The 12,001-nt window shown below is 41.1% G+C and overlaps 1 protein-coding gene across 7 annotated transcripts in view; it reads right to left on the bottom strand.

Annotated features, from left to right (window-relative positions):
• Positions 1–12,001, bottom strand: part of Atxn1 (ataxin 1) — a 414,394-nt gene that overhangs the window by 294,754 nt on the left and 107,639 nt on the right. For all 7 annotated transcript variants that reach the window (XM_070024519.1, XM_070024520.1, XM_070024521.1 and 4 more), the window contains one exon: positions 11,248–11,369. The gene's annotated coding sequence lies outside the window, so the exon portion shown is untranslated. The remainder of the gene's footprint in view (positions 1–11,247; positions 11,370–12,001) is intronic.

The following is a 12,001-nucleotide window of genomic DNA, read 5'->3' as shown; positions in this document are numbered from 1 at the left end:
CATACAGCATGGTCACTTGAGTTAATAATAGTATATTACATACTGAAAATTTACGAAGAGATAGCTCTTAAGTGATCTTACCATAAGGAAGAAAGTAAGTGTGAATAAGTCAGGTATGGTAACTCACAGCTGTAATCCCAGCTACTTGGGAAGCAGAACTTTGGAAGATTAAGTTTTACGGCCAGCTGGGGCAAAAATTTAGTGGGACCCTACTTTAACATATAAGCCTGAGGTGGTAGTACACATGCATAATTCCAGCTACATGGCATGCAAAAGGAGAAGGATCACATTTGGGATCGGACAAACATAGACAGTACAGGTAAATGCAACATCACTTTATTTAAAAAAAATAATCTAAAGCCAAAATGGCTGGACAGAGGAAATGGAGGCAATAAAACTCTTGCCTACCAAGCACAGGCCCTGAGTCTCAACTCCAGTGCCACCAAAATACAACAGCAAAAAGAGAAAGAAAGGAAGAAAGCAAAAAGGAAGGAAAGCTCACTTTGAAATGTATCAACTAGCTAGATTAATGACCAATGCTTCACAAAAAGCATGACATTCTTGTGTTGATTAGATACCATTTTATTTGTCAATTCTATCTCAATGGAAATATAAAAAGACACACCACTTTGGGATCTCTCAAGATAATCTAATCTTTATAGAGATCTTTAAAATTTTCAAGAAGATTTCACTTCTCTTTCATCCTTCTCCTGACTGAAGCTACTACTCTAGAGCTCACATTTTTATTTCCCTTTTGGTGCTGGGAGTAAAATTCAGGACCTCACACATGCTCAGCAAGTACCCCATCACTCCATTGTACCTCCAGGTTCCAGCTCACAGATGCACAGATGCAGCCTGGGCTAGCTAACACAGGACATCCTTAAAGATGCAAGGATCGCCCCTCCCGCCCACCCCCCTCCCCCCTCCACACACACGCACTAGACTTGTAGACACCGTCTGCAGAGGGCCATTCAAGATAAACATCTACTATATCAGGAAGCAACCAGAGGTGCAATAAAAACTTCTATAGTCTAGTTAGGATGCTCTGGAGTACCGGCTCTCACAAAAGAGCAATACAGCAGTCAGAAGCTCTTCATAAATGATCGGCAATGGGATTGGGAAAAGCTGGCAGTCCAAAGACAGTGCACCAGAGGCTAACGAAAGGTAAACTGGAAGGCTATCTTCATTCACCTTGGTAGACTTTGTATGTTCCAAACAGATGAAGGGCCAGGTTTTTAACTGAAAGCACAGCTCAGGTCAGAAAAGAGAGAGGCTCAGTTACAGCTCTTCACTATGTAAAATGAACAAAGATCAACTGAAATAAAATGCTGAAAATGAGATGCTATTTGATGTTTTCAAGCTAATCAAGTCAATAAATGTTGGCTGGCTAATTTCTTAATCCAAAAATTGTCCCAATTTTTTTTGTGTGTGTACATGCATGTGCACATATATGCCGGTACTGGGACTTGAACTCAGGGCCTGGAGTTCGTGCTTAGCTTTTTTGTTCACAGCTAGTGCTCTCCCACTTGAGCCATGCTTCCACTTCTGGTTCTTTACTGGTTACTGGAGGCAAGTTTATGGACTCTCCTGCCTGGCCTGGCTTTGAACTTCGACCCTCCGATCTCAGTATCTCCTGAATTTACAGGCATGAACCAACCACCAATGCCCAGTGACAATCCTAACTTTTGTCATGATTTTATAAGTAAGAAACTAAAAGCTAGGTACAGGTGTCATGCAAAAAAAAATAGTAAATTTCAAACTGGAATTGTCTTTTCTAACTTACTGATGCAAGCTAAATATGTATGAATATAAGGTATGTATATGTATGTATATTTTATATAGTACAGCAATAAGCAAATTTCCCCTAATATCAAAATATTATATTAAAATCTGTGTAATCTGCCTCACATAACTGATTACCACAAATCTCATTTCAAATTCTTTGTTCACAGCGATTTTTTTTAGTGGCATTTTAGACATGTGATACTGAAAAGCATCCTTTGGAAAGGAACTTTAGGAGAATCAAAATTAATTTGGAAGATGACTTTTCCTTTATTGAAGCCAAGGTTTTTTTTTCCCCTCTCTTGGTATTTTAGCCAAATAGAATTCTTAGAAATCAAAAAAATATATAGTAACAAGCATATTCCTGGAGCAGAATAGATTTTTCAGCACTGAAAATGTTACATCGATCTTTTAATGTTACTCAGGCTTCACTTTTAAAAATTCCCTCAAGGAGAAAATGCCACATATTCAAATGATGCCCGCATCACATGGCATGGGTCATTAATTTAGAACTCTGATTGGCGCACACAATTTTGTACACTGTGAAACAGTTAAGAAAAGTGATTTCTAGTAATTTCACAAGGATGGTGACATAGTGCTGAAGTCAGTCTATCTGCTGTTACAATTTTCTAATTGCCCATGGTTGACCTGGGTAATTGTTTATTTTAAATGATATGATGTGATATCTAAATATTCTCATAAAAATTGTTTCTCCAGAAACATCTAATTTTTATAAGTTTATGAAATAGTAAATAGTACCGAGCAAAGCTAATCATGGAAGATTATCTGTGTGTTTCTTTTGACTGCCTGTAAATACTTCTTAGACTATATCATATATGTGAATAAGTTTTAACACTTGGACTACAAATTCAAAATGAACTTTAATAATATCTGTATCTATAAACCTTCCATAAAGATAACTACATAAAAAGCTTATTACAGAAGTGGTGCTGTGGCTCAAGTGATAGAGTGCTAGCCTTGAGCAAAAAAGAAGCTCAAGGATAGTACCCAGGCCTTGAGTTCAAACCCTAGGACCAGCAAAAAAAGAACTTATTGCATTGCAATGATGATAACACAGAGAGAGAAGACATTGCAACTGAGACTCAATGCATGAATAGGTATTAAAATTGAATTATGCACAGAAGAACTAACATGAAGAGAAACATAGTAATTAAATTACACAGTATGTTTAGAAAGGAAAGACAGGTGTATAGAGAGATGAGAGAAATAGAAATCGACAGAAGATGAGATTCAAATGATTGATTGATAATGGCTTCCCACGGATCTTACATGACCTACAGGGAAGTCCACGTTTTAATCTTACAGAGAATAGAAAGTTAAGGAAATACTTTTTCATATTTTCCTATCACTACACCATATCCATTCCTCACAAGAAAAAATATTGAATGGTTTTTTTTAAATTCAAAACCACCCTAATACTCCAAATAAGTTCATTTTTGTTCCATTTACTTCTAGGCCTCGTTGATAGGCATGGATTATTGCTATTCTTCTTCAATCAATATATATCTACCACTTTGAAGTATGAATTTTATACTTAATGTTAGCTTGCAAATGACTTTCCACGTGTACACATACAACTAGAAATTTGAAAGTAGGAGAATGATTGCTTAGATCAGAGCTTTTCTTTGAGAAGTTAATTCTCAAAATAGCAGAATAAAAGGAATGCCAAACAGGACAAGAATACTTCAGGCAAGAATAGTATTCTGAAAGCTGCAGCCACAGTCCTGAAGTGATGCTAAGGATGAATGAAAGGACTCAGGGGAAGGGAACGAAGAGCAGTAAACAGATTACAAAAATATTCAATAAGTAACATTATTGTGTGGACCAAGGATGGGGCAGAAGAAGAGAAGATGTCCACAGTCACAAATGCTCCAAGCTGACAATCCAGTTTCTTCTCAACAGAGCCCCAAAACAGGGAGACAGGATGACCTTATGTGAGGTTTACATTCAAGTTGAAAATACCTTTGACTTTCCAAGTTGCTCCATAGGAATGAAGCTGGAAGTAACTGAGCTTGGCTTCCAAAGAGTCATGAGCAGAGTCAAGATCACATGATCATGCCCACATGGCCAGGATGCCTCCAGGGGGAATATGCGCAGAAAGAGCAGGGGGATGGGGTGGGGGGGCACTTAACCTTTTAGTTCAACAGTGTGCCAAGGTAGCAATTCAATCCTAATTTCATCTGTTGTACAGCCAATACCTCTGTTCACAGCTTTCGGTTTGTCACGAAGGAAAGGGATCAACCAACCTGTTCCAATGATGCTTGCTCTAAGTGGTAGTTTTACTTGGTAGGCCCAACCACACAGTTTCTCTGAAGAACTCTGCCATTAGCCTGTGATAGCATCAGCTTAGAAGAGAAAGTTCTACCGCATTTCACACAAGGCATTTCATGGGCTATGAGGCTTAGGTACCCGAGGAATCGAATTCCTGGAAAGCTTTCTAATGATGGTCTGTAGCAAAGGGAGAAAGTGGACTGGCTCTTTTCCCCTCTTTAGCAGCCTTCCCCAAAGCAGTGACAGTTTGGAAATCCTGCAGATCTCAAGAATACTTCATGGTAAATGGTGCATGGAACATCATGTCTAACAGGACACATGATGTTTTGGGGGGCCCGATATTTCTCTTTTCCTACTTGGAAGGAAACGATGGCTTCTAGGAATGAAATTCTCCATGCACAACCAAATGCCTCCAAATCAGAAAGGCCAACATCTGGTACTCCACAAAAAGCCTGCACTTGCAAATTTCTTCAATTTTGTATGATAGCCTTTCACAACAGCTTAAAGAAACCTAGGCAAACAATTGTATATGTTTTTTTCTATACCCGTGGGATCTTCTCCAGCATCACAAAACAGCTCTACCCCATCCACCTGAGTAAAAGCTACCCAGAGGAAAATCCAGCAAGCCAGGCCTTCATGAAGCATGTGTTCAAAAGCCTCATTTGCCCTCCTTGCTTTTCCTTTCACTTGGCTGAGAATATGCAAAGAACATATTTTGTTATGCCCTGCTGCTTTCCAAATGCCTAAAGTTAAAATGGAATAGAAGGAACTGCCATTGTGGTACATACCTATGGACCTCAGCACTCGGGAGGCTGATGTAAGAGGATTGAGAGATTGAGCCTGGCTACATAGTGTGACCCTGTCTCAAAACCAAAATAAAAAAGCTGGAAACTGGTGGCTCATGCATCTACTCCTAGCAATTCAGGAGGCTGAGATCTGAGGGTTGCAGTTCAAAGCTAGCCTCTGTAGAAAAGTGAGAGTCCTATATCAAAACAGCCAGAAGTAAAAGTCTCATATCAGAATAGCCATAACTGAAGCTGTGGCTCAAGTGGTAGAGCACTAGCCTTAAGCAAACCAGCGAAGCGACTAAATCCAGGACCTGAGCTAAAGCCTTTTTTGCATACGCAAAAAAGTTTTGTTGCTGGGGCTGGGAAGGTGGCTCAGTGGTAGAGCGCTTGCCTTGCATGCATGAGGCCCTGGGTTCCATTCCTCAGCACCACATAAGCAAAAAGAAAAAAAGCCGGAAGTGGCGCTGTAGCTCAAGTGGTAGAGCACTAGCCTTGAGCTGAAGAGCTGAGGGATAGCGCCCAGGCCCAGAGTTCAGGTCCCATGACTGGACCCCCAAAAAAAAAAGTTTTGTTGTTGTTTGGAACAGATTTTTGCTCTATAGCCCAGGCTGATCTTGAACCTCTATCTTCCTAAGCACCACAGTTATAAAGTATGTGCCACCACATGTGGAATAAAAAAACACACTTTTTTGTGGTCCTACTGAGGTTTGAACTCAGGGATACATGCTTGCTATACTAGTGCTCTACCACTTGAGCCATGCCTCTAGCCCTGATTTTTGCTGATTATTTTTGAGATGTGGTCTTGCTTCTTGCAAAGGCATGTGTCTGAGCCATGCCTATTTTAGACTTCCCACTGTTGCTGGAATAGCAGGCGTGAACCAGTGCATGAACCAGCTTCCCTCCATGGGCATGGAGTCTCTCAGATTTTTCTGCTCAGGCTGGCCTGGAATAGCAATTCTTCCCATCTCAGCTTCGCAGTGACTTGGGATAACTATGCCCAGCTATGAGTTGAGGAGAGATCTTGTTAACTTTTGTACTCAAACCAGCTTTGAACCATGATCTGCCCAACCAGCTTCTAAACAGCTAAGATGATAGGCATGAGCTACTAGGGCCTGGCAACAAACAAACAAACAAAAACACCACCCTTTCAATACACTTAGTGGCTGGGTGCCTATAATCCTAGCTACTCAGTAGGCAGAGATCTGAAGATTGCAGTTCAAAGCCAGCCTGGGCAGGAAAGTCTATGAGACTCTTATCTCCAAAGAACCACCAAAAAAAAAGAAAACAAAAAGAAAAACCCAGAAGTGGTGCTGTGGCTCAAATGGTAGAGCACTCACCTTGAGCTGAAGAGCCAAGGGACAGCACCCAGGCCCCGAGTTCAAGCCCCACGGTCAAAAAAAAAATTCAATACACTTAGTATTTGAAATATATATTATAGTATACTATATATATATATAGTATATATATATATATATAATACTATATATATATATAGTATTATGAAATATATATTTGCTGTTTGTCCTCATTTCTTGGCACACAAGAATCTCCAAAGTTCTAAGTGTCTTTCTGCATATGAAGAAGTTAACCTGATGGTTGTCTGCCACCACAGCTACAGGATTGAGGGCAGTTCAAGTAAAGACCAAGGCAAGATTTCGGTGCTAGGACTTTTAGCCTTCCTCCCAATATCCAGGGAGAGGAGAGAAGCTGAAGGTTGAGCTAATTAAACACAGACAATAATTTCATCACTTATGTCCACATAATAAAGTTTCCATTAAAAACTAAAAGAACTTGTGGATGCTGTGCCTGGAGCAGGTGCAGAAGCTCTGCATCTTTTCTCCTCTACCTCATCCCTTCCATCTCTTACCTGTATCTCTGGAGTATCCTGTATAATCCACAGGAACACAATGGATTACTGTTGTGGGTTATGCAGGATATTTGCAAGACAGTGTTTGTGCACCAATAAACCAAGTGTTTCTGTGGCCCCTCCTATCAAATTTACTCAACTCCAAAGAAGAAGTGCTTGAAATCTTTGTTGCTAGTGGTTCTCAGGGTCTCTTATTCCAGCAAGCCAAAGCAAGACTGCAGGCAAGGTGGGGATAGAGGTCATATTTATTTAAAGCTCTCTGTCCACGGAGTTATCAGTAGCAATAGCAGACTGTCCACAGGCTCGTCTTCTGTCCATCAACACACCTCTCACCCATTGTCCACTCAACCCAGGGTGCCTGTTTTATACTCCAACCAGATGAAAGTTAAGCATTTGGCCGAGGATGAGACCACGCATGCGCACTCGGCCTCAAGGCTACAGGCAGGGTTACCTAAGGCACAAGAGCATGTGTACTGGACTCTGGCTTACATGGATATACTGAACCAGCTGAATCCCAATCCTTGGGACGTGTACACCCACAGCCATCCTGGAGTTAGAGGTGGGAAAGCCTGAGTAACTCGTTTACCCCATCATCTGGTCAGTCAGAGGCTTGTGACTGGAGTGGGAAAGAGTATAAAGTGAGAGCCATGGAATCTACACTATCTCCAAGTAGACAATGTCAGATGGACTTGAATTGGAAGACGCCCCCCTCCACCCACCCCCTCCTCCACCCCACAGGTACTCAGCCCAGCTCTTTGTACCACTGCCCCTACACACAAGACTTCTGTGTTGTGAGAGACAATAGGGGAAAGTGAGTTTTCATGTCCCATATCCATTCCACGCTGGTATTCCTAATAGGTAATACTTGTCCTGATGACCTCATTTGTTCCTTCTGAACCCAGGGTGGCTAGATTGTGATGACTTGTGCTTGGTTTCCAACAGAACTAACACTAGACCCCCACCTACCCACCCACGCACCCACCCACGTTGGACTCACCAGCAAGGGCCCTTGGGAAATTTAGAAGCAGCCACACCCACCCTGCAAAGCCCTTGGGGATCACTTCAGGCTGGTGAGGGAGCAGGAAGAAGAGGAGAAGGCAAGGCAGGGTCAGGTTCAAGGCAGATGCAAAGCCTGCATCTGCCACTGCCAATGGATGCTCTGGTGTGCATTCACTGCGACTTAACTTTTAGCCCTGTCAACCACAGGACTGTTCTTCCACCGCCATAACAGACCTCCTGTGAGTCCTACCAGCTGAAAGGAACACACACACACACACACACACACACCACACGTGCGAGTGCACGTGGTAAACTACCATGGGTGGCAGAGGCGGCTCTAGGAACCACAACTCAAGCTTCTAGTGCATCACAGCACATCCTCCTGTCTGATTTTTCTCCCTGTGTAGCTCTAGAGACCATTCTGTGGCTCTAGTCCACTCCCAGTAAATGATGCCCAGACATAGTTGGGCATTACTGTCATGTTAGAAGGGACAGAGTCAGTGGTTAGAGAGATTTCCCAAAGAGCCTCTGACCTAGAGGAAAAGACTTCACCCATTTGGACAAAACTGAGCTTCTAAAAGTTCAGATGCCGTGCTGACTTCACATCCCCCAAAGGGTAGGCTAACGGAAGAATAAATGGGAATCCTCGCGGTTTCATGCTGCTCTGATCAACAAGCAAATACTTCTGGGGGCATCTATCATGGGTCAGTTCTGTACCCTCTGCTGTGGGTAAGGAGACAAAAAGTAAGAGGCAGAATTGTTCTCAGTCAGTTGGTCTCAAACCTCCCTGCAAACCTCTAAGCTCCCTCTAACCTACAAAAGAGTTACCAGAGGTGCATTTCCTGGATTCCCCCATCCCCGGAAATTCTGATTCTATAAGCCCAGGGTTCCTGAGTATGCAATTTTAATAGCCACATCCGGGTGAATGGGATGCAGGAGATCCTGAAACTAGACCATCTTTGGGAGACACTGGCCTGTGACCTGTTCCTGTTTTGAAGTAGTTTGCCACCTGAATGGGGTGTTGGCAAATACCTACAAAGCAACAAATGATACATAGCAATCCATTCTGTGATGATGCAGCTTCTAAGCATCCTAGACATTCGTTACGAGGAACCTTAATGAAGCTCTGAGCACTTGGCAGGCATTTTGAATGAGTGCCTGGCTTGATGTTAGGCAGGACTTAGACATAAGCAGCCCTGAACAATCCTGTTAATCAAACCCACTGATTCACGGTGACAAGGTGTCCACAACACACAGCACAAATGTGGAAGAAGGCATGGGCTAGAAGACCACCAAACAGGTAAAGAGGCCTCTGAGGTTGCTTACAGGATGTGCTCATCAGGAGAACTATAAAACATCATGTTTGCATTTTCACTCTGCTGCATTCATGTGGTTTCCTGAACTTCACAATCTAACATTTGTAAGGGCTGGGGTGGGGTGGGGGGGAGAAATTGCTGTTAAGAAACCCAAATAATGCAGCACTCTGAAGCAGCCAGCCAGCTGCTAACAAGAATAACATCTGAGCATCAATTAGAGCATCGTTCACAGTTCTGCTTCAGAAAGGAGATATTCGGTGAGAAAGAAAAGCAATAAATCCTGTTCAATGTAAAACAAAGTTTGGGACTCCCCAGGTACAAAGGCAGGCAGCTCTCAGTCATCTGATGACAGTAAATACAAGAGGAGAAAGTTCTGTCCTCCACAGAGAAAAGAAAGGACACTAAAAGAAGCCTTGCTTGTTTATTTAATGGGAATATTTATAAAAGATGGTGACGTATTTTCTCAATGTTGCAAGGCCATAAATTATTAACCATGGATTCCAAAACCAAATGCTTGCTTCACTAAAAGGCTGTCTGGATGGCTCACAAGGGGAGAGCAGGAAGTGTCCCAAGGTACTCCCTTTCCTCCACCCATACACAGAAAATTCCACTGGGCAAAAATTAAAGGGTCTGATTATTTAATTAATTTCACTACAGGGCACTACATTGTAAATTTGCAAAAGCCCTTGGAGATCACTCAGACACAGGTTCAATTTTTTTTTAAACAGGTGACCCAGAGAGACAAAAGACATACATTTTCTCTCCTGTGTGGAAGTTAGATCTAATTTATAAGTATATATGTACACACACAGGACCCTATGTACAAGTATCCAGTTGTGTTCACTAAAGTATTATATTTTCAGGGGAGAATTAAAATGGTACAACTCTTGTCACAATTTATAGCCTAACAAAATGAATACCAGGAAGTTGGTAATTGAGATGTGTGGGGAGGGGAGAGATCAAAGGGTGGTTGGCAAATGAATGAAGAGAGGAAGGGGAAAAGAATGAAATCATAATATGCAATGTATATCCTAGGAGAATAGAGTGGACTGGTGGGGTTGGGAGGAATGGGAGAGGACGATACAAGGGGTCATATCAATCAAGATGTATTATATTCGTAAACTGGCATGTTGAATTATAACCCCTTTGTTCAACTAAAGATAATAAAAATTCAGTTCAAAAAATGATTTTGCAGGTGAGACATTCCAAGAAAATATGTCTCTGAGGTCACCATTAGAAGATTTAAGTTTCCAGGAAATACCATGAGTGAATGTTCTGAAGCCAATATTCTTTGATGTACTTTGGAATTCTTTTTTTTTTTTTTGTCTTTTCTTTTTTATGGTACTGGGGATCGAACCCAGGATGTTGTACTTGCTAGGCAAGCGCTTTGCCACTGAGCTACATCCCAGCCCACTTTGGAATTCTTTAATCATTCTTTTATAGTTGTAAATGCTTGAATTGCAACTCTCAGATTAAGATTCTCATTCAGACTAAGGGTCTCATTCAGAGGATCGTGTTCAGTTACAAGTACATCAAGAAATATAGCAGGAGTAAGTTTTAGAGTACATAGATGAAAATAATTGATCATAAACCTTATAGACAATTAAAAGGAATAAGCATTCCAACACAAAGAAATAAATGTTGAGGAAGATGAAATACTAATTATCCCAAGTGGAACATCACATACTGTATTCAAGGTAGGAAATCATCACACTGTACCCTATTAAAAATTACTCGGTGAGCATTTGTTGAACAGGACCTGATAACTCTTAATGATTATTATCTTGTCACCCCAATACTTCATTACAGGGTAGCAAATAATTATCCTACGAATCTACTTTCTCTTGTGTGACCAGTTAAAACCTTATCTTTTCAGATAAAATAGAATGTATGGAAGATTTTATAGATTTGTTGTTTGTATGTTTAGTTATATAGGCAATTCTGTGTCTGTGTTTGTGTGTATATTTTTTCTAACCACAAATGTGTTCCTTAGATCATACTATTCCACGGTTTTCAGAAATGAGCCCACCGCGTGAATTTGTTTGCCATTTGGCTTATGGTCATTAAAATAACATTTTTTCAAATGTTTCATTACTTGGGCTGTAGAGAAATATCTTATTCAATAAGATGTCCGGGAATACTAAATAAACTCTGTGAGATGAAATTGAAAACTAACAGATATCAAGTTCTCCTGATGACTTACCAGAAGTCAGTCAGGATTCCAGGTGATTTGTGCAGGCTGAAGTCCCCTCTGTCTTGTTCATGGTCCAGAGCAGCACAACTTTTGAGTCTTCAAAATAGTTTCTTTCATTAGGCTCCAGTTTGCTGCATTCAAACAACACAAAACACCAAGTCAGAAGGAAAATGCCACTTCAAGCAGTTACTGGGGATTCAGGGGAAATCCCTGGCCTTTCTCAAATGGCTATCTGATAACCTCAAATAAGCATCTTAATTACCAAAACGAAGCTACAGCACATCTTATGTATACAAGGGTACCCTAAAATACCAGAGGTGGGGGTGTGCAGGGAAAGAAAGGAAACCAAGTAGGATTTTGGGGTGGGTACACAAGTGGAAGACGTGCTTGCCAAACTTGAGGTTTATCAACTGAATGAGGGAAATACAGGTTTCATTATTTTTACATGGTTGAAGATTCTGTTTCTTCAGGGCATTCAGAAAGTAGAGAAAGTTTTGTTTTGAGAAAAAAAATCACCCAATTCTGCACAATAAAACCTCAGATTCACTGAACAACTAGTAATTTTTTTTTCAATAGCAGGCTATTGGGATTGAATCAAAAAAAGTAGAGGAAAGTCTTATTTTGTACTAAAAACAGGCCGTTAATGGGCTTCCCTAGTCTGCCTCTTGATAAATTTGATAAATACCTTTGCCTCCCAAGATGGAAAACAGAAAATGAATCGTTAAGATATGCATGCCTCTTTACCCCCACTCAGAACAGCCCA

The sequence above is a fragment of the Dipodomys merriami genome, unplaced genomic scaffold (assembly GCF_024711535.1).
Source record: "Dipodomys merriami isolate MVZ:Mamm:240054 unplaced genomic scaffold, mDipMer1.0.p SCAF_16, whole genome shotgun sequence".
NCBI lineage: Eukaryota > Metazoa > Chordata > Mammalia > Rodentia > Heteromyidae > Dipodomys > Dipodomys merriami.
This window is presented reverse-complemented; position numbering and strand designations above follow the sequence as displayed.